The sequence below is a fragment of the Vombatus ursinus genome, unplaced genomic scaffold (genome assembly GCF_900497805.2).
Source record: "Vombatus ursinus unplaced genomic scaffold, bare-nosed wombat genome assembly UNPS02001419.1, whole genome shotgun sequence".
NCBI lineage: Eukaryota > Metazoa > Chordata > Mammalia > Diprotodontia > Vombatidae > Vombatus > Vombatus ursinus.
In genome coordinates, this window is record NW_020941197.1 from 17386568 (window position 1) to 17410135 (window position 23568).

General features: G+C 36.3%; 1 protein-coding gene across 2 annotated transcripts in view; it reads left to right on the forward strand.

Moving 5' to 3' along the window:
* The window catches only part of HHLA2 (HERV-H LTR-associating 2), a 99038-nt gene that overhangs the window by 44689 nt on the left and 30781 nt on the right, over positions 1-23568 (forward strand). The gene's annotated exons all lie outside the window — the stretch shown is intronic.

The window sequence follows — 23568 nt, forward strand, 5'->3', positions numbered from 1 at the left end:
GTACGTGACCTAGGAAGTCAGACTCAGGAGGGGACTGGGTCAGTGCTACACAAAGTCAGGAAGGTCACAAGAGGCATCTGGGGATGACGTTGCATATAGGGAGGGGACTAAGCAGAGGGAACTCAGTCCTCTGCCATCCCACTCCCATGTGGCACCGCCCCTTGCCTCAGGAGCTCAGGCTCGGCTACTTCCTTGCACCCAGCTTATCTCATAGCACTGCCCAATTGCCTCATGGCTTCTCCGAATCCAGCCCATCCCAGTACACACGACTCTGCCTACCACAGTCCCTGCCTCGACTTCCAAAATACCCAGATCTTACCTTACCCATGCCACAGTACCCGACTGGCAGCTGCCAACATCAGACAGTCCTTCACAGGGCAGCTAGGTGGCACAGTGGATAAAGCACCAGCCCTGAAGTTAGGAGGACCTGAGTTCAAATCTGGCCTCAGACCAAACACTTGATACTTACTAGCTGTGTGACCCTGGGCAAGTCACTTAATCCCAATTGCCAAAAAAAGAAAAAAAAAAGAAAAAGAAAAAGGGAAGTGAAGAAAAAGAAAGCAAACTTTAATAAAGAGATATGATGGAGAGAAAAATACACTCTGCAATTAAAATCATGAATGTGACTGGGATGAATTCACCTACAAAATGGAGGAAGGTGACATAATTAATTAGAAAACAGGATCAAACAATATGTTGCTTTCAAGAGATATACTTAAACATTCAGATTCTAGTTACTCAATTAAACTTTGTTATGCCTCAGATGAATGCAAAAAAGGCAGAGGTGGAATCATGATCTTAAACAAGGAAATATATAATGATTAAAGGCACCACAGATAAGAAAACAATAACAATATTAAATATATATGGACCAATGGCATGGAATCTAAGTACTTAAGGGAAAACTAATGAAACAAAGGTGAGGTGGAGGACAGATAGTTTAAAAAAATTGACTTCATTGGGCAGCTAGGTGGCAAAGTGGATGGAGCACTAGCCCTGAAGTCAGGAAGACCTGAGTTCAAACCTGGCCTCAGACCAAATACTTGACACTTACTAACTGTGTGGCCTTGGGCAAGTCACTTAACCCCAATTGCCTAAAAAAAAAATTGACTTCACTGTGTCTCTTTTAGATAAAACAAATCTAACAAAAAAGACAAATAAGAAGTTAAGAACCCAGACAGAATTTTAGAAAATTTAGATATAGTAGATCTTTGGCAATTACTGAATGGGAATCATATGGAGCATGTACAAGTCTCAGCTTTACACAGAATTTAAAACTATTACCTGACCCTTACTACCTTTCTAGTCTTCTTATACCTAATTATGCTCCAGGAAAGTACACTGAGCTACTTGCAGTTCCTCAAACACGATGCTTCCTCTTCCGTTTTGATGTCTTTGCGTTACCTGTTGTACCCTTTTGGAAACTACCCCTTCATTTCTGCCTTTGAGTTTCCTTGACTTCCTTCAAAACACAGCTCACACTCTACCTTCTTCAGGAGATCCTTTCTTATTCCTTCCTCCCCTCCATTCCCATCCACTAAAGCCTTCCCCTTTCAGATTGCCTTTTACCTAATCTAATCTGAATATACTTTGTATGTACTATATATATATTAAATTTTACCTACACTATACCTATATACTGTATATACTTTGCTATATATACATATTTTACTATACTATACTGTATATGCTGTACTATACCTATATAGTCTATACTGTGCATACTTTGAATATATACTTAGTTATTTATATGTGATTTTCATCATTAGAATATATGCTTCTTAAAGGCAGATACTGTATTTCCCCCTAGAACTTAGCATAGTGCCTGAGTATATAGAAAGCATTTAATAAATGCTTGTTGACTGAATGGCTGATGGACCCATTAAAATGGATGACATACTACAGCGTAAAATACTCATAAACAAATTTATCAAGTATTAAAAACTTTTACTGACTATAGCATAAGAAAATGATAACCAATAAGGGGAAATTTCAAAAAATGGATGCAGTCTTGAGTTCCTTGAGAGGAGGGACCATTTTTGCCTTTTTTTTGGTGTCCCCAATGATTACCACAGTCCTTGGCACATACTAGATACTTAATAAATGTTACTTGACTGACTAAATAATATAATCCTAAAGAATGAGGTGATTGAAGAAAAAATTACGGAAACAGTAAATAATTTTATCAAAGATAATTATAATAAAGACAACATATTTTAGGGATATAGCCCAAGAGATCATTAAAGGAACACAGATATTTCTACACACTTTTATTAACAAAAAAGAAAAAGAAATAATCAATGAATGGCCTGTAGTTTTAAAATAGAAAAGCGACTAATGGAAATGAACACAAATAAACACAAAAATGAATATTCTGAAAGTCACAGGAGAGATAAATTAAGAATAAACATTGAGTTGATAAAACTAGCTATTTGTAAGACCAATGAAATATGCAAACAATTAGCTGATTTTATTTTTAAAATAGGAAAACCAAATTACCAAAATCTTAAATGAAAAAGAAAAATTCACAATAGATGAAGAGGAAATAAAAGAAATTTTTGGAGACTGTTTAATCCAATTATTTGCTAAAAGACCTGATAGCTTTAAATAGAAACATATTTAAAGAAAATATAAAACATATATATAGATTAATAGAACAAAAAAGAATTTAAGTAACCTAATCCCAGAAAAAAGAAATTGAATAAGATATAAATGATCTAAAAAAAAAAACCCAAGCTAGATGGAGTTACATTAGAATTTTGTCAAATAATCAAAGAACAATTAACTTCAGTATTACATGAGTTGTTTACAAAAATAGAAAAACAAAGCATCTCACCAAATTCTTCCTATGAGACAAAAGTGGTCCTAATATCAAAAAGAGACAGAGACAAATAATTGAAAGAAAAATATAGAGTGGTATCACTAATGACAATTGGTGCAAAAATATCGAATAAAATTTTAGCAAAAAGGCTATAGCAATAAAATTTTTAAATGATTCACTCTGACCACGTTGTATTTATATCAGGAATCCAGAGTTGGTTCAGCACTTGGGAAACTATAAATATAAAAGACTGATATAATTACAAAAATATAAAAATCACATGGTTATATTAATAGATACAGAGAAAGTTTTTGACCAAGTATTACTAATTCATGTTAGAATCTCTAAAAAGTATAGGAATAAATAGACCTCTCTTTAATTGGTAAACAGTCATCTATCTAAAACCAAGAGCTTTTATTATAAATTATAGAGAAGCAGTAGAGGCCTTTCCAGTAAGGTCAGAGATAAAGCTAGGATGTCTGTTGTTACCACTATAATTTGAAATATTTCTACAAATACAATGATAAATAAATATAGACAAAGAGGGGGAAATTCTTACTATTCATAAATGATATAATTTATTTAGAGAACCCCAGAGATTCAACTAAAAACTAAAATAGTAAATGACTTAAGTAGAGAAGCAGATTACTAAATAAAACTACAAAAACCACAAGTCTCTATATTACCAGTAAAACCCAGTAAAAGACAAAAAAAATTACATTCCAGATAATTATAAAATGCATAAAATATCTGAGAATCATCCTACCAAGATGTATCCAAGACATATAAATGCAACCACAAAACACTCCTTACAGAAAAAAAAAGACTTGAATGATGGCAGAGATAGTAATTCATAATTTGTCCATGCCAATATAATAATGATAAAGATATTACCTAAATTAATTTGCAGTTTTAGTGCTATGCTAATCAAATTACCAAAAGGTTACTTTGTAGAACTAGACACAATCTATAACAAAATTCATCTAAAGGAACAAAAGATCAAGACTCTAAAGTGAAATAGTGAAAAAAAGAAGAAATGAAGTATTACCTGATCTCACCCTAATGCAGTAATCAACAAAGGTATCTGCTATTTTCATAGACTAAATTTGCTCATTATTATAGTAAAAAATTATAAAAAATATCTGATGAACCTACCATAACAACTACTTATTCACAAAAAACTGGTAGGAAAGCAAAAAAGCAGTGTGGCAGAAATTAGATTTGAAATAACATTTAGACTATGTAATAGTGGGGCAGGGGATGGAAGGAAGGAAAAATGTGCAACCCAAAATTGTTTAAAAAAAAAGTTAAAAACTTTTTTACATGTAATTGGGAAAAAAATAGTAAAATTAAAAAACAACAACAACAAAATAAGTGCCACTAGTCAACCAGAAAAAAAAAATAAACTATGTAACACAGAAAGAAAAAGGAAATGACAAACTACTCCAGCATTTTTGCCAAGAAAACCCCAAATGGAGTCACAAAGAGTTGGACACGCCTGAAACAACTGAACAACAGTAACAGCACAAAAACTCCAAATGTCACACTGGACCAAAATATAAAAAGTCACATCATAAAGAAAAAAAAAAGATGGGAAGACTACTTTTACTTCTATTCCTAAAAGGAATATTCATAAATAAACAAGGGATAGAAGAGAAAGTGGAAAATTTCAATGATGGAAAATTGAAACAAGCAAAACCAGTACAGGATAAAAGCAGTTAATTGGGGAAAAGAGTTTGTAGCTGGTATATCTAGGTAAAGGTCTGACATCCAACATACATGTGGAATTCAATTATATGAGAACAATAACCATTCCCAACAGAAATGAAACCTGAGAACATGCTCTGTATCACTAATAATAAGGGAAGTGCAAGTTAAAATAACCCCGAGGTTCTACCTTACAGCCATCAGATCTGCAAAGGTGACCAAAAAGTGAAAATGTCAGTTATGAGAGGAAGGGAACACTAGTGCATTCTGGGTAAAACTGTAAGTTGGTCCAACCATTCTGGAAAAACATTTGGAACCTTACCACAAAAGTGACTAAATTGTACATATCTTGTGAGCACATATGTACTACTACTAAGCATACACTAAGAATGAGATTAACTAATCAATCAACAAGCATTAACGAAGCCACTATTACAAGCCAGGGACTATGTTGGGGTCTGGTATACAAATTTAAAGGATGAAATAATGCTTACTCACAATGAGCTTACATTCTAATGGGTGAGACAACAATACATATAAAAATATATACAGCATAAATGTAAAATTAGTAAATACAAACACAGGTTCTCCTTTCTTAGTGCATTTTTTAACTGCTAAATCTTTTAAAGCCCTAAGACTTTTGGGACACCTTCTATTTATGAAGAAGTTAAATACAAAGTCGTTTGAGAGGAGGGCCAATGGTGGCTGGAAACAGCCTATCAGGAAAGGCTTCATGCAGGAGATTATCCATGAATTGCATCTCAAAATGGAAGAAAGAGACTCTGAGGCAGGAATAAGAAAAAAGAGGGAGAAAGATGGTCAGTGAAAAGGAACTGGACTTGAAGCTGGAGTATCCTATATGAAGAGAAGAGAGAAGATCAATTTGGCTGAAGCACAATGAGATTGGAAAGATAGGTTGAGGCCAAGTTGTACAGGACTTTACAAACCAAACAAGAGTTTATATTTTATCTGGTCAAGTATCTCACAGTTAAACAGTCCCAGGATCTCCTCCGGTTTGGCATGCAAATTTATTTGAGCCAGAGCCAAAGGTAAGCAAAGAATCCATTATTCTCCACTCACCCAGCCTACATTCTCCCCTTTATCATATGTTGTTGTTGTTGTTGTTTGTTTGTCCTTCATTCTCAAAGAAGACCTTTAGGAAAGTGATGCCATGACTTGCAAGTGAATTGGATTTAAGAGAGAAAGAGCTGTGTAAAGTCATCAGCCTCACTCTCTCCTCTAGTCATCTGAATCCAATGGCAAGACATAGGTCAGGACAACTGAGGAGGACTCCAGATGCAGTGGAAGACCTTGGTCTTTTTTCCCTACTTAATAATGTTTTATTTTCTCTAATTACATGTAAAAATAGTTTTCAACATTCATTTTTATAAAATTTTAAATTCCAAATTTTTCTGCCTCTCCCTTCCCTAAGACAGAAAGCAATCTGATATAGGTTACACATGTACAATCATGTTAAACATCTTTCCACATGAGTCATGTTGTAAAAGAAGAATCAGAACAAAAGAGAAAAACTACGAGAAAAAAAAAAAACAAAAAATAGTGAAAATAGCATGCTTCAATCTGCATTCAGACACCATAGTTCCTTCTCTGGATGTGGCTCACATTTTCCATCATGAGTCTTTTGGAATTGTCTTGGATCATTATATTGCTGAGAAGAGCTAAATCTATCATAGTTGATCATTGCACAATGTTGCTGTTAACTGTGTACAATGTTCTCTTGATTCTGCTCACTTCACTCAGCATTAGTTCATGTTAAGTCTTTCCAAGTTTTTCTGCAATCTGCCTGCTCATCAGCTCTATAGCACAGTAATATTCCATTATAATCATATACCATATCTTGTTTAGCCACTCCCCAACTAATGCTCATCCCCTTGATTTCCAATCTTTACCACCACAAAAGGAGCTGCTAAAAACATTTTTGTCCATGTAGGTGCTTTTCCCTTTTTAATGATCTCTTTGTCATCAGACCTAGTAGTGGTACTGCTGGATCAAAGATTATGTACAGTTTGGTTGCCTTTTGGACATAGTTCTAAATTGTTTGCCAGAATGGTTGGGTCAGTTTACAACTTCACCTACAATGCATTAGTGTCCCAATTTTCCCACATCTTTTCCAACATTCAATTTTCCTTTTCTGTCATACTAGTCAATCTTATAGGCATGAGGTTGTAGCTCAGAGTTGTTTTAATTTGCATTTCTCTAATCAGTAGTGATTTGGAGTGTTTTTTTTTATGTGGTTATAGATAGATTTAATTTCTTCATCTGAAAACTGCCTGTTCATATCTTTTGACCATTTAGCAATTGGGGAATGACTTGTATTTTTATAAATTTGACTCAGTTCTTTAAATATTTGAGAAACAAGGCCTTTATCAGAAACACTGGCTATAAAAATTATCTCCCAGCTTTCTGCTTCCCTTCTAATCCCAGTTGCATTGGTTTTGTTTGTGCAAACCCTTTTTAATTTAATGTAATCAAAATTCATTTTGTACTTCATAATGTTCCCTATCTCTTGTTTGGTCATAAATCCTTCCCTTCTCCATAGATCTGACAAGTAAACTATTCCTTCCTCTCCTAATTTACTTATACTATCACCCTTTATGTCTGGATCACATACCCATTTTATCTTGGTATAGGGTGTGAGATGTTGGTCTATGCCTAGTTTCTGCCATACTAATTTCCAGTTCTCCCAGCAGTTTTTATCAAATAGTGAGTTCTTATCCTAGAAACTAGAGTCTTGGGCTTATCAAATTGTAGATTACTATAGTAATTTACTACTGTGTCTTGTGTACCTAATCTATTCCACTGACCCACCACTCTATTTCTTAGTCAGTACCAAATAGTTTTGATGATTGCCATTTTATAATATAGTTTTAGATCTGGTACAGCTAGGTCACCATCATTTGCATATTTTCCCATTAATTCCATTGATATTCTTGATCCTTTGTTCTTCCAGATGAATTTTGTTATTATTTTTTCTACTCTATAAAAATAATTTTTTGGTAGCTTGATTGGTATGGCACTGAATAATTAAATTAATTTAGGTAGAATTGTCATTTTTATTATATTAGCTAGGTCTACCCATGAGCAACTGATATTTCTCCAATTGTTTAGCTCTGACTTTATTTCTGTGAAAAGTGATTTGTAATTGTGTTTATATAGTTCCTGGATTTGTCTTGGTAGGTCGTCTCCCAAATATTTTATGTTGTCTATAGTTATTTTAAATGAAATTTCTCTGTATCTTGCTGCTGGGCTTTGTTGGTAATATATATAAATGCTGATGATTTATGTGGGTTTATTTCATATCCTACAACTTTACTAGAGTTGTTAATTATTTCAAGTAGTTTTTTAGTTAATTCTCTAGTATTCTCTAAGTATACCATCATATCATCTGCAAAGAGTGATAGTTTTGTTTCCTCATTGCCTATTCTAATTCCTTCAGTTTCTTTTTCTTCTCATTGTTCAAGTTAACATTTTTAGTACAATGTTGAATAACAGTGGTGATAATAAGCATCCTTGTATCACCCCTGATCTCATGGGAAAGTTTCTAGCTTATACCCATTACAGATAATGCTTGCTGATGGATTTATGTAGATACTGCTTGTCATTTTAAGGAAAATTCCATTTATTCCTGTGCTGTCTAGTGTTTTAAATAGGAATGGGTGCTGTATTTTGTTAAAAAGTTTTTTTCTGCATCTATTGAGATAATTATATGATTTCTGTTAGTTTTGTTATTGATATGGTCAATTATGCTGATAGTTTTCCTAATATTGAACCAGCCCTGCATTCCTGGATAAATCCCACCTGGTCATAGTATATTGTCCTTATGATAAATTGCTGTAATCTCTTTGGTAATATTTTATTTAAAATTTTGCATCAATATTCACTAATTTAATTAATGAATTAAATTTTTGCTCTTCTTAATTTTAGGTATTAGCACCACTTTTGTGTCATAAAAGAAATTTGGTAGGACTCCTTTACCTATTTTTCCAAGTAGTTTCTATAGTATTTTAATTGATTTTTCTCTAAATGTTTGGTAGAATGCAGATGTACATTCACCTGACCCTGGAGTTTTTTGGTATTTTTTGAGGAAGTTCATTGATGGCTTGTTCAATTTCTTTTTTTTTTTCTTTTTTTTGCAAGGCAATTGGGGTTAAGTGACTTACCCAGGGTCACATAGTTAGTAAGTGTCAAGTGTCTGGTCTGAGACTGGATTTGAACTCAGGTCCTCCTGACTCCAGGGCCAGTGCTCTATCCACTGCACCACCCAGCTGCCCCTATTTCTTTTTTCTAAAATGGAGTTAAGTATTTTATTTCCTCTTCTATTAATCTAGACAATTTATATTTTTGTAATTAGACATCCATTTCATTTAGATTGTCAGATTTACTGGCATACAATTGGGCAAAATAGCTCCCAATTATTACTTTAATTTTTTTCTTCATTGGTCGTGAATTCACCCTTTTCATTTTTGGTACTTGTAATTTGGTTTTCTTCTTTCTTTTTTTTAAATCAAGTTAACCAAAGGTTTGTCTATTTTATTGCATTTTTCCCATAAAACTAGCTCTTAGTTTTACTTCTTAGTTCAATAGTTTTCTTACTTTCCATTTTATTAATCTCTCCTTTGTTTTTAAGCATTTCTTACTTGGTATTTAATTGAGAATTTTTAATGTGTTCCTTTTCTAACTTTTTTAGTTGCATGACCAACTCATTGATTTGCTCTTTCTCTATTTTATTCATGTAAGCATTTAGAGATATGAAATTTCCCCTAAGAACTGCTTTGACTGCATCCCATATATTTTGCTATGTTGTCTCAATATTGTCATCCTCTTTGATAAAATTATGGATTATTTCTATGATTTGTTGTTTGACCCATTCATCCTTTAGAATTAGATTATTTAGTTTCCAAATAATTTTTAATCTTTCTTTCTATGGCCCTTTATTACACTAATTTTATTGCATCATGATTTGAAAAGAATGCACTTAGTATTTCTGCTTTTCTGCATTTGCTGTGAGGTTTTTATGCACTAATTCATGGCCAGTTTTTGTGTAGGTGCCATGTTCTGCTGAGAAAAAGGCATATTCCTTTATATCCTCATTCAATTTTCTCCAGAAGTCTATCATATTTAACTTTTCTCAAATTCTATTCAAGTCCGTAACTTCTTTCTTGTTTATTTTGTAGTTAGATTTATCTAGTTCTGAGAGGGGGAGATTGATGTTCACCACTAGTATAGTTTTGCTGTCTATTTCTTCCTATAACTCATTTAACTTCTCCTCTAAGAATTTGGATGCTATACTACTTGGTGCATGTATGTTTAGTATTGATATTACTTCATTGTCTATGGTGCCTTTTAATAAGATGTAGTTTCCTTCCTCATCTCTTTTAATTAGATCTATTTTTTCTCTTGCTTTGTCTGAGATCAGGATTGCTCCCCCTGCTTTTTTTTTTTTTTTTTACTTCAGCTGAAGCATAATATATTCTTCTCCAACCTTTTACCTTTACTCTATGTGTATCTCTTTGCTTCAATGTGTTTCTTGTAAACAACATATTGTAGAACTCTGGTTTTTAATCCACTGTGCTATCCACTTCCATTTTATGGGAGAGTTTATGCCACTCACATTCATAGTTATGATTATTAACTGTGTATTTCCCTCCATCCTATTCCCTCCTCTCCCATTTATACTTTTCATTCTCCTTTCACCCTGTCTCTCCTCACCAGTGTTTTACTTCTGACCACCACCTCCCTTCTATCAGTCCCTCTCCCTTTTCTTTCACCTTTCCCTTCTTACTTCCCTATAAGGTAAGATAAATTTCCATATGCAACTGAGTGTGTATGTTATCCCCTCTTTGAGCCAAATCTGATGAGAGTAAAGTTCAAACAATGCTCAACCTCTCTCTTCTTTCCCTCTGCTGTAATAGGTCTTTTGCTCCTCCTCATGTGATATAATTTACTCTATTCTGCCTCCCCCTTTTTACTTCTCCCAGTACAATTCTTTTTTTAACCTCTTAATTTTTTTTAAATCATCACATCAAAGTCAACTTATACTCACATCCTCTGTCTATGTATACTCCTTCGACTGCCCTAATAGAGATACAATTCTAAAGAGTTACAAGTATCATCCTCATGTGAAAGGATGTAAACAGTTTACCCTTATTGAATAACACATTTTTTCCTCCCTTTTCTGTTTACTTTTTTATGCTTCTCTTGAGTCTTGTATATGAAGATCAATTTTTCTGTTTAACTCAGGTCTTTTCTTTAGGAAAGTCTGACAGTTCTCTTTTTCATTGAATGTCTTTTACCCTCAACAATAATGCTCAGTTTTGCTGGGTAGTTGATTCTTGGTTGTAATTGAAGCTCCTTTGCCTTTGGAATATCATATTCCAAGCCCTCCAGTCCTTTAATGTAGAAGCTACTAAGTCCTGTATAATCCTGACTGATATTTGAATTGTTTCTTTCTGGTTGCTTGCAGTATTTTCTCCTTGACCTAATAATTCTGGAATTTGGCTACAATATTCCTTGCAGTTTTCATTTTGGGATCTCTTTCAGGAGGTAATTGGTGGATTCTTTCAATGACTATTTTATCTTTGATTCTAGGATACCAGGATAGTTTTTCTTGATAATTTCTTGAAAGATGCTGTTCAGGCTCCTTTCTTGATCATGGCTTTCTGGTAGCCCAATAATTCTTAAATTATCTCTCCTGGATGTATTTTCCAGGTCAGTTGTTTTTCCAATGAGGCATTTTACATTTTCTTCTATTTTTTCATTCCTTTGATTTTGTTTGACTGATTCTTGATGTCTCATGGAGTCATTAGCTTTCACTTGCCCAATTCTAATTTTTAAGGAATTATTTTCTTCAGTGAGCTATTGTACTTCCTTTTCTGCTTGGCCAATTCTGCTTTTTAAGGATTTGTTTTATTCAGTGTAATTTTTTTTTTCCATTTGGTCAATTGTATTTTCTAAGGAATTGTTTTCTTCAGTCAATTTTTGTCGTTCCTTTTCCAAGCGATTGCCTTTCTCTTCCATAACTCTCATTTCTTCTTTCAATTTTTCTTCCACCTCTCTTACTTTGATTTTTAAAATCCTTTTTGAACTCTTCTAAGAAGGATTTTTTGGGCTTGAGACCAATTCATGTTCCGTTTTGAGGTTTCACATGTAGGCATTTTGACATCATGGTCCTCTTCTGAGTTTGTGTTTTGATCTTCCCTATTGCCATAGTAGCTTTCTATGGTCAGGGCTCTTTTCTTTTTCTTTTCTTTTCTCTTCTTTTCTTTTCTTTGCTCATTTTTAGCCTATTTTGTAACTTTTAAAGTTGAGCTCTGCTCCTGGGGCACAGGGGCACTGTCCTAAACTTCTTGTGCTGGGGGCTAGGGGCCAGGTCACTGGCTTTCTGTGCTGGGGTGTCAAGGCCTAATTGCACTTGGTGTGGCTGAGGTTCTGGGGCTGGAAGTTTGCCTTCTGCACTGGGGCTTGAGGCCTCATAGCTGGCCTGCTGTGCCACTGGCCTGCTGAGCCAGGACTGAGAGGCCTCATTTGCTGATCTGTGCTGTGGCTAAGATCTTCCCTGGCTTGCCTGGACATTTGCCTACACTGGGCTGGCCTTCCCTTTTATCCAAGTGAGGCAGACCTTTCCTGAAGTCCTAAGTTATCATAAGCTGGAAAATTGTTTCACTCTGGGTTTTTTTTTTTTTTCTGTAAGTTCTGTCCCTCCAGAATCCACTTAGAGGCTTGATTTAACATTGTCTTGGAGAGAAACTGGGGAGAGCTCAGGCAGCTTCTTGGCTTTTCTTTGCCATCTTAGCTCCACCCTCCCCTCAATCTTTTTAAGGTCTAAGGTCTTTCCCAGATCTTTCCTGGGAAAGCTAAGGTCTTTCCCAGGTCTCAGTTTATCTGAGGCAACACCCATTCAGTGATTTAAGGCTAGGCAAGAAATGATAGTGGGCAAGAAATGATAGTGATCAACAGCTAAACCCTCCTGCTGTGATGCTTTGTTTTGATCAGTATAAAAATTTATTATTTCCCTATATAAAGTTTTGGAGTCTAGATATGGCAATTCCATTGTCACCGATGGTAAAACAAAACAAAACAAAACAAAACAAAAAACAAACAAACAAAAAACATCATTATAGAAAAGCTGGCAAATCTCTTCAATTTTCCATTAAGTTGTTGCCATCCTTCCAATCTCATCTATGAATGATCCTGGGATTATCAGGTTTAGGGCTCACAACAAGCTTTTCATAGTCTCATTTTCCCTGTCAGTCATTTTCATTGTTTTAGGGGTACACTGAATGTAATTTTATGCCATTCATCTTCCTAATATTCTACAAGTAAGTTTTTCTTCTAAATGGGTGCCAACTTTAGCTATCACATCTTTTCTACTGTTTGCTGGCTGAGGCTTCTTAGAATATGAGAACTAAGTATTTGCCATCTCTTTAACTACTTACTCTGGAGACTGAGTTCCCTATTTTCTTCTGAGGTGTCCAAAGATCTAATTCTTTGTATCTCTTTTCCCTTTCCTGAGTTTTTTTCCCTGAACTACACTTTAAAAGAAGATGCATAGAATATTACTATGTTTACCCCTCAAAATAATTCCTCATTCACTCTAAGTAGCACAGTGCCTGACTCATAGTAAGTGCTTATATTGTCTTGTAGAATCACTATCCTTGGGTAAATAATACCATTTGGTTTCTTAAAGAAATAAAATCTACATTTATTTGGAAACCATCCAATGAGAGAAGTTAAGATGGCTTCTTTGTAGCCCTATGCAAGGCTGAGTGTGCCCAGGAAGAATTTAGTCATGCAACTGAGCATTATGGTGTAGTAAAAAGAAGGACAGAGTCAGGAGACATGGGCTCTGATATTTCCTAGCTATGTGACCATAAGGAAAGCATTTTATTTCTAAGAGCTTTGGTTGCCTCATCTATATCCGGACTCTCTTTGCAGTCCCTTCTGCTTTAGTTGGTAGCTGTTGTTTTTCACTTACAATTTCCTGGGTCTTTTAGGTGCCAGAAAAAAATGCAGAGAGCCTCTGGGAATGTAACATTAGTGCAGTTGCCTGACATTTTTCTAATTTATTTTGGAGAAGGATTTTTGAGAAGAGAATCACTGGAAGAGGAGCACCAGAAACTTGGGAGGCCAGAAAATGAAGGAGGCATTGGGCAGTGGGTGACCTTCAGGCATTCCCACTCATTGACTGAGACTCCTAAGGGGACTTACGATGCTTTATGAGGAGACATAGAGAACTTTGCCTGGATTGCTGGCTGGGAGCAGGAATTGAGAAGACAGTTTCTGCTGAACCTTTGTGACTTTGATATGGAGAAAATCTTCTGAAGCACTTCTTTGACTAAATCTCCAAGAAAAATTTATCTTCTTTTTGAGGGAGAAGATATTGAGACATTGCCAAGAGAGTAGGGGAGGGGAGTTCAGTGTAGTTTCACTGCTTTGGAAGTATTTTAAAGGATATATTTTGTTCATTTCTATTCTGCTTTAGTAAAAAAAAAATGCTTTAAATCATATGTGAATGGCTAATTCATTCATTATCTCTTGAAGTCAGGGAAGAGACTAAAATTCTATAGGAAGGTGGATTAGTCAATTAGCTAAGTCATGTGTATTGTTAAGGAATACGCCCCGCCCTCCATCTTAGACAGCAATCTTAAAGCTATTACTAGGAAAAGATTAGGAGATGAGTGGGGAGGGGAGAAGGTCTTCCTCAGCATGTACTCATTGAGTGAGTAGGTCACTCCAGGTTGAGGATGCCAGGGATGGTCAACCATGCACAGTTTATTTGAATTGGCTTACCCTGATAATAGAACCTCAAGTAGTTACCCAAGACACACTCCCTTGATAGCAACATAAAAAACGTTCCCCTAGTTGTGAGTATAGGATCTTTGGCTCTGTCCTAAGCCCTTCTTTTCTCTCTCTATGCTCTTTCATGGGGTGACATCATTAGCTCCCATGGATTTATCCCGTCTATGCATATAACTCTCAGATCTTTCTATCTAGCCTTAGTATCTTTTCTGAGCTCCAATCCTGTATCTGTAGTTGCCTATTGGACATTTAAAATGGACGCTATATAGGGATTTCAAACTCTCCATGCCCAAAATAGAAATCATTACCTTTTCCCCTAAACTACTCCTCTTCCAAACTTCTCTGTCTCTGCTGAGGCACATTCTCTAGTCACTGAAGTTCACAGCTTCTGTATCAGCTTTGCCCCAGCCTCAATTGCTATATCACGTCCTGTTTACCTTCACGACTTGTCTTCCATTTCTCCCTTTCTCTCCACCTGTACAGTCACTGCCCTCACAATCTCTTGCCTGAACTATTGCAATAGCCTCCTATTTGGTCCCAGGCCCCACTCCTACTTCTCCTCTACACAGCTGCCAAAGTAATTTTCCTAAGTTGCAGACCCAACTATCAATCACTCTATCAAACAATAAGCACTAAGGAAGGTACTATGCTAGGTGAAGGGGTATAATGATGAAAACAAAAAAATCCCTGCCCTCAAGGAGCTATCAAAGCAACATATACATAAATAAGCATATACAAGATAAACATATGGAAAAATAGGGGCTAGGGGAGGGGAGGGTACTAGCATTTGAGGGTTCCTTCAATGATCAACTCAGATATCAGCTTCATTTTTCCTTATCCTAGTGTGTGGGTTGTTTGTGACCCCCATAATAATCAAATCAGAGACTTTTTCTTAAGAAAGGCAAAAAGGAGTTTTATTGCTTTCTCATGAGAAAGGACACACCCACACCCAGCATTCGCTCAAGATGGCTCCAGCCAGGGTGTGCAAGGGAGTGTGGATCAAAGCCAGTTTATGTAGACCCTAACGCGGAACCCCCACTCACCCACTAGCTCCTCTTCCCATTGGCTGGGCTTCAGAGCTCACAGTCTAAGTGCTGAAACTTTTCCCCAGCAGCAAGGTTGCAAAAAGGCTCGAAACAAGGAGCTATTGGTTCAGCAGGAAAGTAAGATAAAAGGAGGGGAGAGCTGGAAAGCCTGGACAAACAAGATACTTTCCAGGACATCACCTCATGTACTCCCTTATCTTGTTTACATATTTGTGTAATCAATAACCTAATCTCCCCTTGTCGTATTTTCTTATCAATTCTGTGGGAACCAAACTGTTAGCATTCCTCACACTAGTACCACCCATACCTTGCTAAACCTCAAACCTGAATTACTCCCACGGTCAGCCCCCTCTGTCCCTACTCATGTGCCATTGAATGGAGCTGGAGGAAGTTACTCTCACTGGATCCCCTACAAATTCATGTTATCTGATCTCAATTGGGATTTCACTGTGGCAGGGTAGGTTTCTTTTTCTATGTAATTGATTCCAAAGTAACTATTCCAAACCTCTTCTCCTCCAATGTCTTATACTCCTCCTCTTCCCATGCTCTCAACAGAGGATTTTGCTTCACGTCACTGAGAAAATGGAGGCCATCCACCATGATCCCTCCCTTCTCCCCTTTTCTACATCAACTTCCAGTCTCTGATAAAGAGTTGGCCCTTCTTTTCTTGAAGGTAAACCCCTTTGCATTTACTCCCTTCCATCCCCTCCTGTCTTCTCCAGGAAATTACCCCCTGTTGTCACCCATTTTCTCTTATCTTTAATCTCTCTATGGATCTACTGGATCCTTCCCTGGAAAATATGTCTATCTCCCCCATCCTTAAAAAACAAACAAACAAACAAAAACTTTCACTTACCCTTCTAGGTCCCCAAGGTATCATCTCCTATTTCTCTTTCCATTATTAACAAAACTCCTAGAAAAAGTCATCAAAATTTATTACCTCTAGTTTCTCTCCTTTCACTGACTTCTCAACCCTTTGCAGCCTTACATTTGACCTCGTCAATCAACTGAAAGCTTTCTGTCACCAGTGATCTACTGCTTGCCAAATCTGATTTTTTTTTCAGTCCACAACCTTCTTGACCTCTCTGCAGCATTTGACACTGCTAAATCCATCCCCTCCCTCTCCTCCTGAAACCTCTCTCCTCTGGATTTCCATGACATGCTTTCTTAGTTTTTCTCCTTTTTATATGAGCATTCTTCATCAGTCTCCTCTACTAGTTTTTAATCCATATCAATAGGGTTCCCTCAGGCACTGACTTGGGCTCATTCTCTTTTCTCTCTACATTCCCTCACTTGGTGACCTTATCAGCACTCATGGTTTCAATTATTATCTCTATGCAGATGACTACTGGAGCAACCCCTAAGGAATCTGGCACAGTTACCTACAACATCCAGTCCTAAACTCTCCTTGGCTGCAGTGGGTGGAAGAAAACAATTTATATTTTGCATTTTAGCCAAAATCTGGCAGAATCAATTTATTAATATAAGAGCATTTCATATTGGATACAAGCTGCTAATAAAAATACCCTCTGACCCAAGCAATGTCGAACTTACATTTTATAATAATAATGAAACAAAAAATGAAATATCACCACAAAGTAAAATAAAGACACATAGTCCAAGTTTAGGGTTTTTGATTTACCAAACAGAACTATAGCAATGTTGATGTCAATGCATCAACTTACTTGAAGTAAGTATCTTCTTGAAAATAACTATGCCTTCTTCAACTACTCTCTCTAAAGAACAACCCACTTTCCCTCTATGCCATTGTCCTAGCTCTTCCACATGCCTAGAATGCATTCCTTACTTTCTTTTACCTGTTAGAATCCCTTATTTCCTTCAGACTAAACTCAAGGTATGCCTTCTGTAAGAAGCCTTCCTGCTCCATTCATCTGCTAGTATCCATTTCTGCCCCACCCACCCCCTACTCTCACATCACTCTATTTTGTATTTAACTTGTCTAGTTGTCTCCACTAATATGTCTAGTTGTCTCCACTAATAGAATGTAAGCCCCTTTAGAGCAGTGACTCTTTCACTTTTGTCTTTTTATCCCTGGTACTTAGCTTGAGCTTAGTGTATAATTATACTTAGTGTATAATAGGTAATAAATCCTTGTTGATTAATTGATTGATTAAAAGAAGTGACCTGATCTGGATAGAAGTTCAGGGAAATTGATTAAATCACACTCCCAAGAGAACTGATGAAATCTATGTGCAGACTGAAGCATATTTTTTTTCCACTTTCCACATTTTTCTTGCTTTTTCTTTGCAATATGGCTAATATGGAAATATGTTTTGCATAACTTAACATATATAATAGGAATCACATTGCTTGTCTTCTCAGTGGGTGGGGGAGGAGCTGGAAGGAAGGAGAGAATTTGGAACTTGAAATTTTAAAATGAATTCAAAAATAAATTCTGTTTACTGTTCAGTCGTTTTTCAGTCATGTGTGATTCTTCATAACCCCATTTGAAGTTTTCTTGGCAAAGATACTGGAGTGGTTTGTCATTTCCTTCTCCAGTTCAATTTATGGATGAGGAACTGAGGCAAACAGGTGGAGTGGCTTGCCCAGGGTCACACAGTTAATCAGTGTCTGAGGCTAAATTTGAACTCGGGAAGATGAGTCTTCCTGACTTTCCGCCTGGCCCACTATTCACTGTGCTACCTAGTTGGTCCACCCCTCAAAAAATTGAATTAAAAACCACTAATTAATTAAATTTTAAAAATAAATTTAAAACTATGAACATTCTAGACTAGTTAGAGAAGAACCCGGGAAAGTAACAGAGGATGGTAGAGAGTACAGCCTTTGAATGCCACCACATGCCCAGGGCCCTGACTGCTAGGTAGAGCCATACATTGATCACAGCACGGCTTGCTTTTTACTAGCTAAAAGTCACTTGGGAAGATTTGTCAACCTTAAACAAGAGGAGACAATACATTGTTAGTTTTAGTAACTGAAAGTTCAATTAAGAATCACAGGAGAAAGGGAAAGTTTGCAGTGGCTGAGGTGAGGAGGAGAATATTATGTGATGGAAACATAACAAACATAACGTTTGGATGTTTCTGTTAACAAAGGAGCACCGACGTTAGGATATTTTCTTCCTTGTGGCTCTTTCACTTGCCACCCACTCCCCTAAACTCACACACACAAACAAACACACACATTTGGTATTTCATACTGAAAAACCAAGATTTAGAGTTAAAAAAAAAGACCTTAGAAGTAATCTAGTCAAAACTCCTCATTTTACAGGTAAGGAAGGGGGAAGAAGAAGGGAATAAGTACATATATAACGTCTAGATTATGCCAGGCTCAGTGCTAAGTAAGGGTTTTACAAAAATTATCTCATTTGATCCTCACAACGACCGTGTAAGGGGGTGCTGTTACTGTACCCCTCTCACAGTTGAGGAAACTGAGGCAAACAGAGGCTGAGCAACTTGTACATGTCAAGGTCACACAGCTAGTGTCTGAGGCCAGATTTGACTCTCTGCTCAGGACTGAATGTCAATTCTCTTTTCTGTCTTTATTTCAGTAATTGCCTGTCACAGTTCCTTGCAGAGCATAGGCACTTAGTAAATGTTGAATTGAATTGAATTGGATTGGGTTAAATCAGCATACAAGTGAGACACAAACATCTACATTTCAGGAGCAGTTCCTAGGCCATGAATCAACCCACTGTGCTGAAGTTGTAAATCTAGGCCATAAACTTAACAGTGTTTCAAGACATCCATTTATTTTTCTATCTTCTATCTATTTACTTTCTACCTATTATTAATTATCTATCAATCTATCCATGTATTTATTCATTTTTTATTTGCTTATTTATACTGATCTGGGTTGGATTGGGGTCAGTTGGGTGGCACAGTGGATAGGTAGAACACCAGACCTGGAGTCAGGAAGATTCATCTTCCTGAGTTCAAATCTGGCCTCAGACATTTACTAGCTGTGTAACTCTGGGCAAGTCTTTACCCTGTTTACCTCAGTTTCTTCATCTGTAAAATGCACTATAGAAGGAAATGGCAAACCACTCCAGTATCTTTGCCAAGAAAACTCCAAATGGGGTCACAAAGAGTTAGACATGACTGAAATGACTGAATGACAGCAAGGTTGGTTTGCCCTTCTAAGGCACAGAGACTCCCCCTCCCCAATTAGGACTTTACTATACAGGTGCTGAAAGAAACTCACACATTGAATTGTCTTTAGCATGGCTGCAGGTCAGAACTCCCAGGCTCAAGCAATCCAGCAGCCTCAGACTCCCCTGGTAGCCAGAATTATGGGCATGCACCATCATTCCAGGCTGTGGCATCCATCTTGATGAAGAATATTTTTTCAATTCAATTGAATAACATTTATTAAGTGCCTACTTTGTGCTAGGCACTGTGCCAAGCTCTGGGGATACAAAAAGAAGCAAAGATAGCACCAGCCCTAAAGGAACTTGCAATCTGATGGGGGAGACAACATGCAAGCAAATATATACAAAATGAACTCTATACAGGAGAAATAGGAAATAATTGAGAGGAAAGAGCTGGAATCAAGAGGTGTTAGAGAAGATTTCCTATAGAAGGTAGGATTTTAGCTGGGACTTCAAGGAGCCTGGAGGGGAGGGTCAGTAGTTGCAGTGGAGGAGGGACAGCATTCTAGGTATGGGGGATTGGCAGAGAAAATGCCCAGGGTCAAGATACGGAGTATCTTGTTCATGGAAAAGCCAGTAGGATGTAACTAGGGGCTTTGAATTCTAGTTACAGCATGAGGGCACAGGGGTGTCAAAGTCATAACACACTTCGCCACATGCTGCTCACAAAACTCCTGAGTGCAGCTTGAACCAGATGACAATGTAATCGGGAGATGTTTAATAAATAAATAAATAAATATAAAATAAAACATAGATGTTAATTTGTGGTTTTTCTAAGTCAGTATGGGTGGAGGGAGGGCAGCATCAAGACGTGGGATTGAAAGGTCATAACTGACAAGTCTGCCCCAAACGCTATTTTACAAAATGACCACAGAAAGCACCAAACTAAATTTTAAACAGGGAAAGTCAACAAAAAGTCACATTAAGTCAAATCTGGCACTTACTATCTGTGTGACCTTGGGCAAGTCATTTAACCCTGTTTGCCTCAGTTTCCTCATCTGTAAAATGAGTTGAAGAAAGAAATGGCAAACCATTCCAGTGCCTTTGTCAAGAAAACCCCAGATGAGGTCATGAAGTGTCAGACATGACTAAACCACAAAAACCAACAAACAAACAAACAAAAAAACCCCACAGCTGCAGTTTTGCTGCTGACAGATATACGTAATAAAGGCAGCCATTCAGGCTAGGTGGAATGACTTTGATTTCTTTACCCTTTATTCTTTTGCTAAACCATAGATGATTGTGGCAATTGCTAACCCTAAATCCTAATTGCTAAATCCTAAATAGTTGTCTGGACAGAGAGAAAGAACGAAAGAGAGAGAGAGAGAGAGAGAAAGAGAGAGAAAGAGTTTAATCTTCACATTCTGCTGGGTTTTATCAACTGGATATGGTCTTGATCCCAACTTTTATTTCAGATTATAAAAGAAAATTACCCAGATATCTCAGAACCAGAAGGCAAAGTTGAAATTGAAATAATCCTGGGAAGTAGGAGAGGGAATGGGCTAAGAGAAAGGAGGTGGATTAAGAGAACCAATGGCTAGAAGCAAAACAGACTTTTGAGGAGGAGATAGGGTAAAAAAGAGAAAAATAACTAGAAGAGAATGTGAAGAAGGAAAATATACATAGCCATTTCTGTTCTGCAGACTTCCCCCACCCCTCCTTGGGCTCTGCATGGCCCTGCCCCCTCCATGACTCTGAGGCTCCCTGCAGCTGGATTAGCCTCAGTTCCTGGAGCAGAAGACTGTTGGTACAAGGCTGCACTGGCACTGCTGCCCCTGCTGCCTTCTGCTGGGAGTAGGAGCCAGAGGCAGGGGCTGTGCAGGGTTTTGCCACCTGCCTCCCAGGAAGTTGAATTTGTATAAAGCAGGAACTGTCTGGAGTCAGCAATTATAACTGTGAATATGAATGAATTCACCCATAAAATGGAATGAACTCACCTATAAAATGGAGAAAGATAGCAGAAGGGGTTAGAAACTAGAATTCAACAATATTGTTTACAAGAGACACATTTGAAACAGAAACACACATACACACACACACACCAGACTTAAAATAAGGGGCAGAACAAAATCTATTATGCTTCTAGTGAAGTAAAAATGTAGTTATAGCAATGATGATCTCAGACAAAGCAAAAGCAAAAATTCACCTAGTTGAAAGAGATATTCCAGGGAATTATGTTTTGTGAAAAGGTACCATAGACAATGAAATAATATCAATACTGAACTCATGTGCACCAGTGGCATAGCATCCAAATTCTTGAAGGAAAAGTTAAATGAATTACAGGAGAAAAGAGAAAAGTAAAACTATACTAGTAGAGGACTTCAAGTTACCCCTCTCAGGCCTAGATGAATCTAACCATAAAATAAATAAGAAAGAAGTTAAGGTGATAAATATAATTTTAGAAGAGTTAGATACGATAGCTCTCTAGAGAATACTGAAGAGGAATAGAAAGGAATATATCTGTCTCATCTGTGCATGGCATCTTCACAAAAATTGATCATTTATTAGGGCACAAAACTCTTACAAATTCATAGAAGCCAAAAATATTACATGCACATTTTTGGCCATACAGTTAAAATTATATTCAATAAAGGACCTTTGAAGCATAGGATAAAAATCAATAGGAAATTAAATAATCTAATCCTACAGAACGAGTGGGTCAAAGACCAAATCATAGGAACAATAAATACATTTAAAGGTAATGACAACAATGAGACAACATAACAAAATTTGTGGGATACAGCCAATGGAATACTTGGGAGAAATTTTATATTTCTGAGCACTTGCATTAATAAAAGAGATAAAAAGCAGATATATTAATTGGGTATGCAACTAAAAAAAATGGGAGGAGAACAAATTAAAAATCCCCAATTAAATACCAAAATAGAAATCCTGAAAATCAAAAAAGAGATTAATAAAATGAAAAAAAAAATTAAAATCTCCAAATTCATAAAACTAAGAGCTAGTTTTTTGAAGAAAAAAACCAATAAAATAGAAAAACTGTGGGCTAATTTGCTTTTTTTTTTTAAAGCAGGAAACCAAATTACCAATATCAAAAATGAAAAGTGAATGCACAGCAAATGAAAATGACATTAAAGCAATTATGAGAAGCTATTTTGCCCAACTATATGCCAATAAAACTTAATAAAATGGATGAAAATTTACAAAAATATATGTTGTCCAGATTAATGGAAGAGGAAATAAAATGTTTAAGTAACCCTTTTTTAGAAAAAGAACTTGAATGAGTCAGAAATGAGCTCCCTAAGGAAAAAAAAATTCTAGGACCAGATGGATTTACAAGAGAATTCTACCAAACATTTAAAGAATGATTAATTCTAATACTATATAAATGTTTTTAAAAATAGATGAAGGAGCCCTACCAAATTAATTCTATGACAAAAATATCATTGTTATCTAAACCATAGAGATCAAAAACAAAAAAAACTATAGACCAATTACCCTAATGAATATTAATGCAAAAATTTTAAGTAAAAAACTATGTCTACATGTGGCCCACAGGGATCCATTTCTATATGAGTTTGACACCTCTGTCTCAGCAGACTGGAGTCAAAGTGTCAAGGTGGTGACCCTGAAGAAATGAATCCCAGAAGCTGGTTGCACAGGTCATTGCCCATAAGGAGTCATATAGTATAATGATGTATACTCACACTTCTACTGATGGTGTATTTGTGGTAGATTGGACTCTGGGTTTAAGGAGGGAAATGTTCTATCACTATTTTTCTTGCTATAATATTTCATTAAATGCATTGACTTTGAACTAATCTTGCCATCTGGTTGGCTTGAAAATAAATCATTTAATTGGTGGGGGTTTGAGAACTAAGATTCTTTCTTTTTATCTAAAACGTTTCCATATTAGTCATTATATATAAGAAGACTGAAATAAAAGGGAAAAAATGAAGGAAAGAAAGTGAAAAACAGCATGCTTCAGTCTGTATTCAATCAATACCATTTCTTTCTCTGGAGGTGGATAGTAGGCTTCATCACTAGTCCTTTGAGATTGTCTTAGATCATTGTATTGCTGTGAA